Source organism: Hakea prostrata, chromosome 7 (assembly GCF_041222555.1).
Source record: "Hakea prostrata isolate BN-2017 chromosome 7, UWA_Hpros_2, whole genome shotgun sequence".
Taxonomy (NCBI): domain Eukaryota; kingdom Viridiplantae; phylum Streptophyta; class Magnoliopsida; order Proteales; family Proteaceae; genus Hakea; species Hakea prostrata.
This window is the reverse complement of record NC_142606.1, coordinates 11,977,831-11,995,102: the sequence shown is the minus strand read 5'-3', so window position 1 is coordinate 11,995,102 and position 17,272 is coordinate 11,977,831. Positions and strand designations below refer to the sequence as shown.

At 37.1% G+C, this 17,272-nt stretch overlaps 1 pseudogene across 1 annotated transcript; it reads right to left on the bottom strand.

Annotated features, from left to right (window-relative positions):
* Nucleotides 1–1,405: 1,405 nt before the first annotated feature.
* LOC149009802 (uncharacterized) lies at nt 1,406–16,629 on the bottom strand (annotated as a pseudogene). The gene is made up of 2 exons (XR_016174364.1): nt 12,122–16,629; nt 1,406–4,050 (listed from the first exon to the last, which is right to left on the bottom strand). The product of XR_016174364.1 is annotated as an uncharacterized LOC149009802 (transcript).
* Between the last annotated feature and the right edge of the window lie 643 nt (nt 16,630–17,272).

Genomic DNA, 17,272 nt, shown 5'->3' with positions numbered 1-17,272 from the left:
TTTTTTATTTTTTTTATTTTATTATTATAACCTTTCTCTGACTATAATCTTATTCTTTTCATTTCACCAATAATTTCTCCCAAAATTCATAAGTCATTCCATTTTTTGACATGCTTTGTCCTGAATTGCGATTTTCTTTCCATCAAGTTAGCCAGCCATTTTGTCTTTCCAAAGAAACGGAATAGAATAGGTTTTTGGCCAAATTGATCAACTAAAGAATCTCCTTTTTAATGGCTGCCTTCTTGATGAGGATTTTCTAGAGAGGACCACCAGTCCCTCTGCCTCCAATCTCCAATGGATTCTGTATGCTGAGGAAACTATATGATTCCAAGAAGCTAGGTGCAATTTCAACAACAGCGGGGATTGTAATGCTATATTCTCCCATGCTACTTCTCAAGTCCATTGTCATCAAAGAAAGTTTGGTTTCCTCTTTAGTGATCAAAAACCTTCTAATCCTAGAGTTATGGTCTTCGAATTTGCATCTTATTTCAAGAATCTTTTTTCTTCCTCAAGTCCCCTTGATGCATACTTTGTGGAGTGTCTTTTCCATTCTTGTGTTTCAGAAGATGATAATAGGAGTCTTTCTGCTTTCCCATCCTTGGATGAAGTAAAGTCTATGGTGTTTTCTTCATAACCTTTCAAAGCTACTGGTATAGATGGCTGTCAAGCCATGTGGGATTTGATTTCTTCTAGCATTTCAACCTATATTAGTAACTTATTTGAATTGAAATCCTACCATTCGGCACTAATCTTCTGTTTCGCAAAGAAACTAATGCATCCAAAGTTGGTGAATTCAATACCATTTGCAACTGAAGACAATATTAAGTCATCAGACATGGACTGGGCAACAGTTAGTCAAGAAAGCTCATTAATTCATTTGGAGTGAATGAACAAACTACTGGTACCAGCAATATTTAGGCTGGAATACAGAATATTATCTTGATCTTCACCATTGAAGGCATCTCAACTTTCATGCCACATTACTTCATTAACATGCTCATTGATTCTAAGAGGCTCGGGTGTCTTTGATAAAGGCTTATTCACTGGCTTGTCAGTTTCAGAAGCAGAGCAAGGTTCAGAATGACTGGAATTCCTTAATTCAACATTTCAACTATCCTGTGATTCTTAAAGGACAACTAGCTTAACAACCATATAGACTCACCTGTGAATGCTGTTCACAACAGAACTGATTATGTGCTTTACAGAGTTCAATAGGGGTCTTAGGACTTGATCATGGACATTCTTAAACTTGTTGAAACGGGTCTAGATAACTGACTGTATGTCGAAAACACCATACAGTTCAGTAGAGACAAGGGGGGTAGTGCATTCCCCAGCCATGGTGACCTAAATTTCAAGAGATCTTCGGGACTTGAGCCGTAACCAAAATGATAAAGTTACTTGTTTTTGCTATACCTTTCAGAGCTACCCATGAAGAAGTAAACTAACGACCAATGATGCAGATGTTCAGTGCATACTGTTGTAGAACCACAAAACTGGGGTACTGGATATTAGAATAGATACGGATTGGAGATTAAAATTCCCTTCAGATGGGAAATAAATACCAAGTCACAATCAAATAATTTAAACGGTAAAATTACAGGGTACGCCATTAATTCTATTTGATATTGAATATGGTAAACAAACATACTCACCTAAAGCTATTCTCAAAACATAATATTAAACTTACATTGAGCATTTCTTTTGAGAATGTCCTAACATAATTACAACGACCACATTGGACAATCCTCTTTGGGCGCTTAAAGGTCTCTATGCGAAGCACTTTCTTTCTGGGTCAGCCAGATGGTCAACGAGTCTTGGGAGGGTGTATTTGTGATGTCAACTTTGGCACCTCCACCATCTGCTCTTTCACCAAGCTCTTTCCATTGGTTTTATTCTCTATAAATAGGCCTCAAGGTAGCTGACAACTCTAAAACAATGCTCAGCAAATAAATGGGCATTATGCCCACAAGAAATCAGTGCAGCAACAGCATGGGCACATGGTAGACCATAGTTCTGCCGCCGACTACATGAACAATGGCAGCAGCATATATCCACGATGTTTGTCCCCCTCGGTCGACAAAATTTCAAACTCCACCTCATTTGCATGAAGAACCTGATAGCAAAAGCATCTGCAATCGCTTCAAGAATGCGCTTCTCAGCAAAAGGCAATAAAATTGAGGTCCAACCCATGCCTCTGTTATGACGTTCATCAAACCAAGATGTCAGCTGATGACAAATATACTCCATCATTTGCACAATTGGGAGCACATGATCCTCAAGTCCCAGTTGTACAACAGCTCTGTGATACCTTAGGTGAAGAGGCCACATATGGCACACCTTCAAAATATGTTACAGCCCAAAGATGAGATGGAAAGCGCTGAAACCATTGTATAACATCCTGTGAAATCTCCACCATACCAGCAATTTTCGCTTCAAACTCAACAGCCGTTAGGGCATAAACAGCATTCCAGAATACGTTCACCAACATTGTGTCCTTGAATTCATAAAAAAATTTCAAAGACATAGCGCAGGCAAAACAAATGGAAAGCAGTTGGAAAATGAGTCTCTGCAGCTTCCACTATGCCTTTTGATCAGTCAGATAGTATTGTAAGTCTGGGCATGCTCTGTGTCGACTCCAAGAAGCATCCGCATCTCAGACCAATTCTCATCAGTCTCCATGTCAACAATGGCAAATGCCAATGGGAATAATGTATCATCAGCATCAATAGCTGCAGCACAAAATAAAGTTCCCCAGTATTTTCCTTTAAAATGTGCTCTGTCAATCTCCAAAAGTGGCCTACACGCATTGATAAAGCCATAGATCAACTCACAGTAAGAAATGAATAGGTGTTGGAAGCAGTTTTCCTGGCCAATGGCAAATACTGATGCAATACTTTACGGGTTTGTCATTCTGATTTGCTCACAGTATGCAGGAAGTAAATGATATCCTCCTTCAAAAGTTCCATGAAACGTACATTCTTTCCCATGCCAAGCCTGCATTGACACAGCGACTCCATGCTGTTTACGTATGTCTTGCAGTAACTCCTTTGGTTTGTATTGTGATTTATCTCGAAGCCGTGCTTCTACAGACCTGGCAACCCAACCTACAGATGCCTGCTGAACTCCTTCACAATTGTGCTCTCCATATAAGTTCTAATAGTAAAGGTTGAAACACCTGGACATTTTTCCACATGGACATCCTTCTTGCGAGCACTTGGCAATTAACCGACTTCAATCTGATTTTACAATTCGAAGATCAGAATGCAAAGAAATAGCAATCTCTTAGCTCTTCTGCAAGTTTCAACATCAGGGAATTCTTGTCCAATAACCAAGGAATTATCAGTTACAACTAGAGAGTTTCCGACTATAGAATTGTCAGACAAACTGGAGTATTGTTGACCGTAAATCCACCAATATGGAAGGATAAAACTAATTACTGACAGTAAAGATTTTTCACAGACGATTGATGGAAATTTTACATTCCCCAAATGTAGGTATTTATGATTTAGGAACAGCATAAAAATCCATTGAGAAACTTTCAACAGTTATAGACTATATTATTGAAATGGCAATCACGATCCCATAAGGCATTTATTGATGTTTGGAGCAACTGCAAATTTCTAAGGAGGTATATATTGGTCTTATGAGTAGATCTCTTTAACAAATGCTGCACCAGCAAGTAAAAGTATAATTAGGAAAATAAAAGTTAATTACTAACACAGACAAGTCAAAGCCATATAGAAGAATGATGCAATAAACATTTACTGATCCAGGTGAAAATTACTGTAGATAGGTTACCAGCATTTTGCACAAGAGAACTCTCTTCTTGGCATAGAATTTACAGACTCACCTATGAATCAAGAGAGAGACTACATTAGCCATGACTGTTAAGGAAGACAAACTCAACAAGCAGTCACCATAATGAGTCACAAACCAAATGAAATGAAAAAGAAAGGGGCAGATATCCTATTAAAAATTAATGTGAATTCTAAGCTCATTCGCCTCAAGCACCCTATCCATGTTGAGCAAGAGTTCAACCTGACACGTTCACTGATGCAGCAGAAAAAAGAAAAAAGATGCACCACAGCAAAGCAAGTCAGATAAGAACATGATCAATCAAAAGACAAACTGAGTGAATCTAATATTCTTTTCAGAATAAGACAAATTTTCCTATTAAAATGAATTTAAAGAAAAGCAAGGAATTCTCCTTTCAGATGGAATACACACATGAATCAAAGCCCAATTATTTTGGTTGCTTAGTCTTCTAAGAATGCTGCCTTCTGAGTGTGAACTAAGCGTTAACAAAGCTATGAAAAGCCAAAAAAAACACTACTATGAAAAGCCAAAAATTACTATCTATTATTACAACAAAGTACCCTCGACTGTCTTATAATTTATAACTTTAAGATTAAAATGGAACTGAAATAAATATCCGTTCTACTAGTGACAAATGATAAAGTTGGAACACAGAAATAGACAGAAGGGTGTCTTAGGGAAAAGAAGAAGAAAAAAATCTGTTAGCCAATTAATTATGAACTTCACATCCAACGTGTCCATTATTAGTTCGAACACATTTTTTTGGTTACAGGCCCACAACCCAAAAATTTAAGATACTCAAACAAAAGGTGAAAAGGGCTGCTCAAAGGCTTGTTGCAAGCAAATAATGGTCAAGATTGCAAAGGATATGAACTTGGTTATTAATGTTTGTAATGGTAGTGAGTCTAGTGACATCACATGGTTCTAGAAACTCCTATGACTGCTCTTTCTCCTAAGCATGGTTTGTTGAGCTTAAACAGCAGTGATGCAACCCATCGTTCTAAAAACCCGGTTTGATTCATTATTGACCCACCCAAAAATAAAATGTCTCAAGAATTTGAAGGCATCAACAAACTTGTAAATGTATCAGAACTTAGAAAGAATGGCAATCGGGTTAATAAAAATAAATTTCGAGGGTTATGAAGATAGAACGTCCCCCCCCCCCCCCCCCACAAAACAAAAGAAAAAAGAAGAAGAAGAAAGGACAGTATAGGAATTACAACTAAAAGTGGATGCTAACTTGAAACAAAATTAAAAGGGAAGAACAAGACTGGAAGAAGAACCAAGATGAGTCTAGCCTCTCAAGAAAATAAATTTCAAGTAAACAACAGTCAAGAACACAAAGTTTCCGCACAAGGTTTCAGAAAAAGCCAAAACAAAGACAAGTCAAAATCGAAATACAAAACGCAGCAAACTCTAAAGGAAAGAAAATTCTTGTTTTCAGAAAAAATCAATTTTAAAATATTTGCAGAAAGTTGATTTACATAGTTACACGCATGTACATGGAGTGAGGTACCATCCGAGGACTTTATAGAAATTACAACTAAAAGTGGACAAAATTAAGGTCAAAACACCATTGGTGCAAAAGCTCCCTGATGTAGCGTCACTTGATTTATTGGATAAACATGCTGGACATTGGAAGCCCAAATGCAACAAGTACCTGGTCCAACAAGGGCTAGAACTAGTTAATTCAGTACTTTAAATATTTCTGCACTCCGTAGGTAGGATTAAGTTAGAGAATCACTTTGTTTTTTATATCATACTTCAACTAGAATATGTTTCATTTTCGCTAAATACATGCTTATAATCCAGCCAATATTAGGATGAATTGAGATAGGAAGTTTTTGAGAGTTATTTGTGAATTCATTTGTGGATTTTCTTTCCCCTTTTCCTGCATATTCCCCTTCTTCCCATTCTACTAGTTCTCCTCTGTCAAGCCCACCATAGCACCCTACTTCTCAGGTCTGCTTTTCCCCAAAAGACCCAAATCAAGACTGACAATCTACACCTTATGGTGTGAAACCCAGTGGTTCCTAGGAAGTGCTACATTGGTGTGATACATTTAAGTTCTGGTTAAGAGGATCTAAAACATCATACATATCTGTTCAAATGTTCTTCGTCACCCTCCAACAAGGATTTCAGTAACTAGACCCAAGCCATTCTTCTTATAACCTCTAAACAAGCCCCACATGTGGATTGATTATCACCTCCCACCCCCCAAAAGAATAGTAGAAAATAAAATCTAGGTCTTCCCCCTTTCTGACCACTCAAACCTTAATCCATCGCTCTCAACCATCATGGAAGAAACCCTAATTCCATGCAACAGTGTGTATTTACTCCTCAGAAAATACTAGCATGTACTCACAAAAACTGTATAAACAGATGAGGAAGAAATAGTCTCCTATGTTCTAAAGTTCTCTCCAGCAGTACACTTCAAGCCTTCAAATAAAGGAGATCAGCCTATCTAATAACCTGCATACCCAGTCACATTTTAAGAATCAATACAGCTGATTCAGCAAAAAGTCAAAGAACTTGGCAAATAAGATATTTGCTGTCAGCTGAAGAAAAAAAGGAGAATCCCTTTTCGAAGCAAAATCAAGCCTATCCATTAACATATAGCAGACTAGGGATGCTGCAATCAAGAAAACACTCGCTTCGACACTATCAGTATATTAAATTGAGGCATAGACAACAATTTGCAAGCGATAAACAAGACAATCATGTTGTAAGGATAATCCATCCCATGCAAGACAAAGTTCAGCTTAGATTTCTTTCAAGGCAAATCCATGGGGAGGCTGCTGATTCAAAATTGAAAACTATACAAAGATAAACTTTGTAACCAAATTCAGTAAACATGAATATTTCAGCCATAACTCCCAACTTATGATCAGACAATTTCTCAGCAAAATGAAGGATGTTAATAGGTTCAGGCATTTTCTGTCCTACAAAAATATTGTAAATTTGACCAGAAAATCACTATTCAATTAGTATTGTGAAGACTCTTACAGGTTGATGAACCAAACTTAAAGAAGTCTTCATGCATTACCAATGAGTTTATCCTGCAAAATGTTAAAAGAGAAATTGCAATGACAGTGTTAATAAGCTATAAGTGACTGATGAATGGGAAGGCCAGCATACCAACATGATATATGGAGAAGAATGACAAATCCTGCAAATGGGATCACCTAGCAAATCGGTGAAAAGAAAATCTTCCCACTTGTGCCAACATCACACTTCTTATCAATCTCTTCGACTTCTCTAATGTCCATCTCTGGGTCACACTCTCTCACCACCACTACAACTCTCTCTCGTCTCCCATCTCTCTCTCTCTGCAGAATCTCTCTTTCTCTAATGCTCCCACAGTATTGTTTGTTCTAATCTACTACTACCTAGAAATGCAATACGGAAGGAAGAAACAGAAGAAGCAGAAGGGAATCAGAAAGAAATGAGAAGAAGCTTGGATAGAGAATGTGAGAAGAAATAATGGGTGATGCTGCCTTTGTATAGGAGAAGATGATGGCGCAGAAAGGAAACATCAATCAGCAGTTGTTAAATTGGAGCCTTTTCAAGACCGAAAAGTCACCTAAATCACGTGTCAAACAAAGCAAAACTCCCTTTGATGATTTAGGTGAGTGTGTAGTAGGGAGTGTTGCTTTGCTGGGCACGTGATTTAGGCGATTTTTCGGCATTGACAAGGCTGCGAAATAACAACTGCTGATGGATAGTTGCCTTTCTGCGCCATCATCTACTCCTATATAAAGGCGGCATCACCCATTATTTCTTTTCGCATTCTCTATCTGAGCTTCCCCTTGTTTCTTTCTGGTTCCCTTCTGCTGCTTCTGTTTCTTCCTTCTGTATCATGTTTCTGGGTAGTGGTAGATGAGAACAACCAATAGTGTGGGAGTGTTAGAGAAAGAGATGTTCAGCAGAGAGAGAGAGATGGGAGATGACAGAGTTGCAGTGTTGGTGAGAGATTATGACCCAGAGACAGACATTAGAGAAGTGGATGAGATTGACAAGAAATGTGATGTTGGCCCAAGTGGAAAGATTTCACCGATTTGCTAGGTGACCCCAGGATTTGTCATTCTCCTTCATATCTCACGTTGATATGCAAATCCTATATCAACTCCTTCATATCTCTCTCCCTGTCACCTGATCCCTCTACTTCTCCCATTAACCAGTGCGCTTACGATCCATAATCCAACACTTCTCTAGTCGATTTCAAGGGACTCCGCGTTTACTCCATGGGCTTCTCTCTTAGCCCACACCCCTTACACAATCATGCCTTTATCGGACCGTAAATTCAAGGGGTTTGCTTGATTGGGGATAACAAATGTGGGGAACAAGTGATTGGGCAGAAGAGATTGGCAGGAACCAAGCTATATTTCTCTAATCCTCTTAGGCTCACAATCGGTAATTCTACCATGAAGATTCACCTCTTATTATGACAGGAACCACTAATATTGGGCTTTAGATGAGGGCACGATCCATCAATTCTTCCTTTCTCTGATCCGATCGCTTCCTTGTCTGCTCTCTTCGATTCTTCCTTTCTTTGATCTGATCGCTTCCTTATCCGCTTCCCTCTCTCTCTCTCTCTCGATGCTTCCTTTTTCTGATCCGATTGCTTCCTTATTTGTCCTATTTTCTCTCTCTCTCGATGCTTCCTTTCTCTGATCCGATTACTTCCTTATTCATCCTCTCTTCTCTCTTGAGTCTTCCTTTCTCTGATCCAATCGCTTCCATCTCTCGATTCTTCCTTTCTCTGATCCAATCGCTTCCTTTCTCTCTCTCTCTCTCTCGATTCTTCCGAGAAGATATTTATGTGAAATTTATAGTTCATAAATGACACATGTAGCACATTCCAATAATTCCGTGGCGATATTTATGTAAAATTTATAGTTTATAAATAAAGAAACTGAACGTTGATATAAGTAGAAAAATATGAGTGAATTTTATGAAAATGATTTAATTGCCCGTGATTCTTGTGACCATGGTTGTCATTCATCTCATTTTGTTCATTCAGGGATAACCATGAAGACTATCAAGACCACGAAATGCTAAACTGGACATCTGAAACATGTGGCACATTCCGATTGTTAGAAAACAAGAATTAAATAATCAAAACAATAGCTGAACTAGAACAAAGAAAAGAAAGAAGAAGAAGAAGAGAAGAGAGATGAAGAACAAGTAGAAAAGGACTGTGATTCTTGCTTAAGAGTCTAAAATCACAGAGCCCTTTTATTTGTAGCTTCTAATGAATATAATACAACTTGAGAGACAAGTAATTGTCCTCTAGAAAAAGGAAACAAAAAATTACAACTTTAGTAACTGCCTAGCTCTAAAAATAGAAAGTTCTGAAAATAGAAACTACCACCAAAATAGAAACTATGCTTTCTAAAAACTCCCAAAACTTATGTAGCAAGACTCCAACATTAGAAATAGAAAGTAGAGTAGCATCACTAGCATATACTGTTCACGTGAACAGTAACACAGATTTTACTGTTCACGTGAACAGTAAAAACAGATTTTTTGCTGTTCACGTAAATAGTGTCGTGAACAGTAAATAGCCCAAGTGTATATACTTCAACACTCCCCCTCAAGCTAGAGTGTACACAAAGAAAACTTCAGCTTGCACAATAAGAATAAACTTGAAAAGTAGCACCAATCTTGAATTGTGTAGCAATGGCAGATGTCGATAAACACTGAGAAAACTTCACCCAGGAGATAATCAGCACCAACTTAAAAAAAAAACTTTAATTCTTCATGTCAATAGAACCATCTAATATTGAGAACAATCGACGATGTTGAAGACGAACAAAGTCCATAAATATAGCAGGATCAAAGACACTATCCATATAATGTCGGTAGTAAGGAGAAATATCCACACTAGATCTTCAAAATTATAACTCCAAAGTCCATATAAATGCTTCATAAGAACACAAGTAGTAGGTAGGCAAAAAACATTATCCACGTAATGCCGGTAGTAGGGAGAAATATCCACGCTAGATCTTCAAAATTATAACTCCAAATTCCATATAAATGCTTCATAAGAATGCAAGTAGTAGGTAGGCAAAAAACATTATGGGTTACTACGGACCAAGTAGGTAGGTAAAGTACAGTATGAGTTACTGTGAACCAAGTAGGTAAAGTAAAAGACAGTATAGGTTACTGCGAACCAAGTAGGTAAGGTAAAAGACAGTATGGGTTACTGCGGACCAAGTAGGTAAGGTAAAAGACAGTATGGGTTACTACAAACCAAGTAGGTAAGGTAAAAGACAGTATGGGTTACTGTGGACCAAGTAGGTAGGTAAAATATAGTATGGGTTACTGCGGATCAAGTAGGTAACGTAAAAGACAATATGGGTTACTGCGGACCAAGTAGGCAAGGCAAAAGACAGTATAGGTTACTGCGGACCAAGTAGGTTGGTAAAAGGGCAATATAGGTAAAGATAGGTAATGATATTATCGTAGAATGCCATAAATTAAGGGCAAAGATCTTCACAAATAATATCCATCAGCACATCTTGAGTAGATATAGAATAAGGTACCATTCTCCCCCTCACGTGTAGCATTACACGTGGACAATTGATGATGACCAATGACAAGCATGTTAAAGTAGCACAAAAGAAACCCAAGAAGGAAAAGTAGCAGCCACAGAGTAGTGAATTATTCACCAAGAAAGCTGATCAAGCAGCAAAAAATCGTCTCACAGGAAAAAGTCTTGTGCACCAAGGGGGAAAAAATTCTGGACCACCGCTAACCCTTAGGCAGGAGCAAATTAGATCAGGAAAAAAAAATATTGAACTAGCTTGGAATCTCAAAATTGCAGTAGTTGCTGCAACAATCCACTCAGAAGAAGTGCAATAACAGTAGTTGCAGTAGCAAATAATATCAGATCTCGGACCATAGCAACAAACTTCTGCTAGATTTGAAACTCTAACAGATCTTGATATGAAGGAAAAGTAGTCTTCTAGGTCTTTGTAGAAGTTTTAGATAAAAAGAAGGCTAAACTTGATTCTGAAATAAACAACGGAAGCCGTAGTAAAGCAAGACGATAGCAGCAGAATTTTTCAGAACAGAGAAATTCATTGAAATAGGGTACTAGTATATGACTTGCAGCAAAACTTATAGCACAAACAATGGAAGACAATACTTAGGTCTTGCAATCCGAATTATGGGCATATCTTCGCAAGAATCAAGAGGAATCCCAAGACATCAGTATAGTGCAGATCGAACTTCAAATTTGCACAAAAAAATAGGGTAGTATCAGCCTCAGTTGAATCAAATAGGTAAACATATCCCCAAAAAGCTTGGGGCCTTTTTGTAGTATTAATACATAGATATTTGGTGCTTCAAAAGTCAAAGAAGAAGGACAGCCATTCACAATTATTGCAGCGAAGGTTGGGGCTACCATAGATAAGAAAAAGGAAAAAAAAACTGGGCAGCCAAGAGAGAGAAAACAATCCCTAGGTTTATTAAACTTGCTCTAATACCATGTTAGAAAACAAGAATTAAATAATCAAAACAACAGCTGAACTAGAACAAAGAAAAGAGAGAAGAGAGATGAAGAACAAGTAGAAGAGGCCTGTGATTCTTGCTTAAGAGTCTAGAATCACAGAGCCCTTTTATTTATAGCTTCTAATGAATCTAAACAACTTGAGAGACAAGTAATTGTCCTCTAGAAAAAGGAAACAAAAAATTACAACTTTAGTAACTGCCTAGCTCTAAAAATAGAAAGTTCTGAAAATAAAAACTACCACCAAAATAGAAACTATGCTTTCTAAAAACTCCCAAAACTTATGTAGCAAGACTCCAACATTAGAAATAGAAAGTAGAGTAGCATCACTAGCATATACTGTTCACATGAACAGTAACACAGATTTTACCGTGAACAGTAAAAACAGATTTTTTTACTGTTCACGTGAATAGTGTCGTGAACAGTAAATAGCCCAAGTGTATATACTTCAACACCGATAATTTCACGGAGATATTTATAGTTATAAATGAAGAAACTGAATGTTGATAAAAGTTTAAAAAACATATATGTGTGAATTTTATGAAAATGACTTAATTGTCCTTGATTGTTGTAACCATTGCTGTTATTCTTTTCATTTTGTTCATTCATAGATAACCATGAAGATTATCAAGACCACACATAGAGATTGTTTCTTAGAAAACCCATAAATATATAATTGTTTTGATCACCAAGAAATATAATCTTCAAACAATAATATCTATGAAACATTAAAGTGATACTTGACATTTGTATCATATACTTTTTCAGTAGGATTTTTCTCTCTCTTACCCTAAGATGAAGGTTGCCATCAATGGTTACATTAGTCTTTAACGCAATTCCACTGTATAGAAAGATGCATCTTGCGGTTGAGTCCTATATGGATAATAACAACACGTAAGAAGAAAAGTACATGTAACAGGAAAACAACAACAACAACAACAATAAGCCTTTTCCCAACTAAATGGGGTCGGCTACATGGATTCTTGCCCTCCAATCGGTTCTGTTCAAGGCCATGCTAGATACAAGGCCTAAGCTATACATATCCTTTCTCACCACTTCTCCTAAGGTTATCTTAGGTCTACCCCTAGCTCTTCTAGTTCCTTCAATATGGATTATATCACTTCTCCGAACAGGAGCATTTATAGGTCTCCGTTGAACGTGGCCGTGCCACCTCAAACGACTTTCTCTAAGCTTATCACTTATGGGAGCAACTCCCAGACCAACTCTAATATGATCGTTTCTTATCTTATCCATCCTAGTTTTGCCACTCATCCATCTTAGCATCCTCATTTCTGCTACACTGAGTTTATCTATATGATTCTTTTTAACAGCCCAACACTCTGCACCGTACATCATAGCTGGTCGGACAACGGTCCTATAAAATTTTCCTTTAAGCTTTAATGGAATACGCCGATCACATAAGACCCCGGATGCACCTCTCCACTTCATCCACCCTATTTTAATTCTTTGGGAAACCTCATCTTCTAAATCACCTCTTTTACTTATGATTGAACCTAGGTACCTAAAACAATCACTCTGAGGAATCTCTTTATCGTCAAGTATCACCACTTCATCATCTGCCCGATCATGACTAAAGTTACAAACTAGATATTCTGTCTTCGATCTACTAAGTTTAAAGCCTTTTGATTCCAAAGCTACTCTCCATGATTCTAATTTGGTATTAATCCCCACTTGGGTCTCATCAATCAACACAATATCATCCGCAAAAAGCATACACCAGGGGACCTCATCTTGAATGTCTTTGGTTAATTCATCCATTACCAGTGCAAATAGATATGGGCTTAAAGTTGACCATTGATGTAGCCCAACTGTTATCGGGAATTCATTACTTTGTCCCCCCACTGTTCTAACACTAGTCACCGAACCATCATACATATCCTTAACTATATCTACATATTTACTTGCAACACTTCTTTTCTCTAGTACTTGCCAAATTAACGCTCTAGGGACTCTATCATAAGCTTTTTCTAGGTCAATAAATACCATATGAAGGTCTTTCCTACGTTCTCTATACCTTTCCATAAGTTAATAGGAAAAACCTCTCTCTCACTTTCTCTCGTGTTCTATTTTAGTTGTTTTTTACTATTTTAGCAACAAAAAAAAAATCACATTAAGATTTATGAAATTTCAAGATGTATAGATGACCCATCGTTAGAAAGTTGAAAATTGTACCAATCGTCAAATTTGAAGTCTTATTCTTAAATTGGGGGTCAAAATTTTCATTCTTTAGAAGTTTGACTTATTACTATTTTTGTTGGATTCAAATGAGGGCATTTAATAAATTATATATGATATCTCAAGTAACAATAAAAACAAGCTTTGTCCTAACTAAACGGCATTGGATACATGATCTTTGCCTCCCAATCAGCTCTATTTAAGACCATACTACATACAAGGCCTAATCTATGCATAACTTTTCTCACCACTTCTATTAAAGTCATCTCAGGTCTACCCCTAATTCTTCTAATTCCTTAATCTTGATTAAAGTGCTTCCGTGTGTAGGGGCATTTGAAGGCCTCCTTGAACATGGTTGTGCCACATCAATTGACTTTTTTTGTAGCTTATCATTTATTGGAGCCATGGTGGGAGATCTCAACGAGATCTCGCGAGATATCTCGGTTTTTTCATAACCGAGACGAGATCAAGGGCGAGGTCTGTGAAATGCGATATCTCGCTTGAGATCTCGCCATATCTCGCTATATCTCACTATATCTCGTCATATCTCGCTGGAACTCTCAATTTTTACCCAATTTTTGGCAGATTTCAGCCGAAGTTTCACTTGCAACTACTCTTAGCACATCTACAACATCAAAGAAAGCTCAATCATCCTCTACTTGTCTTATGAATTTATGCGTTAATGACTTATATAGAACTTCTAACGGTTGTATACTTTTATCATTCTATTCACAAAAGTCAAGATTGTAATACTCATATGAATGTTATCTTGATAACATTTAAGTTATTTAATGTATTTGATACACTTGATTTTCATTTATATGCCTTAATGGTTTTATATTACATGTTATATAACCTTGCATTCTCTAATCCTACAGCATTAATGGTTTTATATTACATGTTATATAACCTTGCATTCTCTAATCCTACAGCATTTCGGTTTCACACTATGGGTAGACTTAGAAATCATAGTTAGGGCTGTTTTCTCACAAATCCAAGGCCACTAGTGTGTTCAAAAGTCATTAAATAGGTTAAATACCAAGTTTTAATCCAATTGGGACCCTAAAACCACCGAGATGGGCCACCAAGTTGACGCCCAAAAAATGGCATATGTCGACCGAGATCTCGCCGAGATGATCGAGATCTCGGTTTTTCATGGTAGCGAGATCTCCCTCGAGAGCGAGATTTCCTACCATGATTGGAGCTACTCCCAAACCAACTCTAGTATGATCATTCCTCAATTACCTTTCCTAGTTTTTCCACCATACATCTTAGCATCCTCATTTATGCTACATTATGTTTATCTTATGATGCTTCTTAACATCACAACACCCTGCACCATAAGTTATAGCTAGTCATACGAACCTTTGAGCTTTAAGGAATACATCGAGTACACAATGCCTAGAACACATCTCTCTAATTTATCTACCATACTTTAATTCTTTAGGAAACATCATCCTCTATATCACTTTTTTTCCTCTCTATTATAATTAAGCCAAGGTACCTAAAATAATCACTTTTTGGAATCTTCTCTTCAAGCTTCAATATTTTTTGTTCTACTTAATTTAAAGCCTTTTGCTTCCAAAGTTTCTCCTCCTTGATTCTAACTTGGTATTAATCACTACTTGAATCTCATCTATCAAAACAACATCAACAACAAAAAACATACACTAAGGAACCTCACCTTGAATGTCCTTGGTAAAGTCGTCCATTATAAGTGCAAACAAATACGGGCTTGAAGTTGATTCTTCATGTAACCCAGCTGTAATAGGGAATTCTATCACTCCCCCCCCCCCCCCGGTTCTTACACATGTCATTGAACTATCATATGTATCTTTAACCATGTCCAAATTTACTTGCAACATTTCTTTTCTATAGTACTTGTCAAATTAAAACTCTTAAGGACTATCATAAGCTTCTTCTAGGTCCATAAGACCATTTGAAGATCATTTTTACTTTAGTTTTCCATAAGTCTCCTAATAAGGTAAAAATCTTCCATTGTAGATATTCCAACATAAAACATTAAATATATTAAGAAAATGTAATAATAAGTATTAAAACATTAAAGAAGTGATTCGGGGGATAAGTGAGACTCAATAGTATCTGTTCTACTTTTCAACTAGGTTTTCTCACGTTTTGATGGGAATCAGTGACACTTATACTAGGTTTTCAGGTCAAAACTGATTGAGTTGGGTTAAAATGTGGGAATTTCTTTCTACTCTGCACTGCAGTCTCATCTCAGTTTCTTGTGAAAGCCAGATATCTCTTCCAAAACTTCATGCTTCGACCGAGATTTAGAACCATGCTTTCCTTGGAAGTTATAAGATTATTTAAGGCATGCGCCTTGCTCTTTGTTTCCTTCAATCTGAATCAAATTACAGACCAGAGTAGGACATGCCAAGGCCTCTGTTGAACACGATCATGTCACCTTAAATGACTTTCTCAAAACTTATCATACATCAGAGTTACTCCCAACTCAGCTCTGACATGATAATTCCTCACTTTGACACTCCTAACTTTCCGTACATACATATCAAGTTCTCAACATCCTCATCTTCAATACCCTGTGTTTATCTATATGGCATCACTTAAATGCCCAACATTTGCACCAGAAACCATAGCCAATAAAATGACAGTCCTTCAAAATCTTCCTTTTCTCTTTAATGGCATTTCCTTCGATTAAACTACCCCAAAATTCTGGTTTATTTTCATTCCTTAGAATCCTGTGTGAGTGTGGCTCTACTTGTGCAAAAGCCTTCGGCACCGGGTTTGCCCTTTTTACAATCCAGTGTGAGTTTGACTTTTTAAATTCAATTCTCAGGTTCTAGAAATGAAGCACGATGGTTGCCGATCTATCAGTAGGGTTTTGACCCAGGCCAAAGCTGACTTCTTGTCCCTTGGGAGAGGCAGAGGACACTTCATCCATTCGTGGACCATATTCCAAATTTTCTAGTGCATGTAACATTTCAAAGATGCACAACTATGCAAAAGGTGAGATGCTCCAATGAGAGAAGAGAACAAAAGGTATTGAAAGCAGCAATCAGCAAGACTGCCCAGGAATAATGAAAATTTCCTTAAAGAGACAAAGATCTAGAAATATTTACTGATTACCATCTTTAGTATGACCTCCACTGCCCCTTTACCATCACCTAGGACTCCATCAATTTCATCAATTACCTGTATAGATCTAATTATGTTTACTTGAAAAAAGAAAATGAGGTTATGCAAAACAAAAGGAAAATTTACTGCAGGTTTTACCAAATAAAACCCACCAAACACTTAGGTTTTGAGTCAGCCATGACAAGGTTCATCTGCACAATGTCATGAATTTTGGCTTCGATTGTTGATGATGACTGATTGTCACTAGCATTGATCTGCAAAATATTTACAAAACCTAAATCAGTGTTTTCAGTAGTGTCCAAGGAATTTAAAATTATATTCAAATTCAGACCACAAAATGAAACAACGTGCATATTGGCGAAGTTCCACAATTAACACCATACATGACATGTTAAAATTCTTACCAAAAACAAAAGAAAAAAGAAAAAAGACATGTTAAAGCTTCTTTAGAAGAAACATCTGGCACTGAAGTAGAGTTCTCACTCTACCAAATTCAGGTGTATAGTGCACAAAAAGCATATCATTATTCATTACTATACAAAAGTTTGAAGTCCTACAACTTAAATATTTTTCTTCTAAATTAGATTCAGTCTAAGGACAACCAAGATGGGAATTTACCATAAA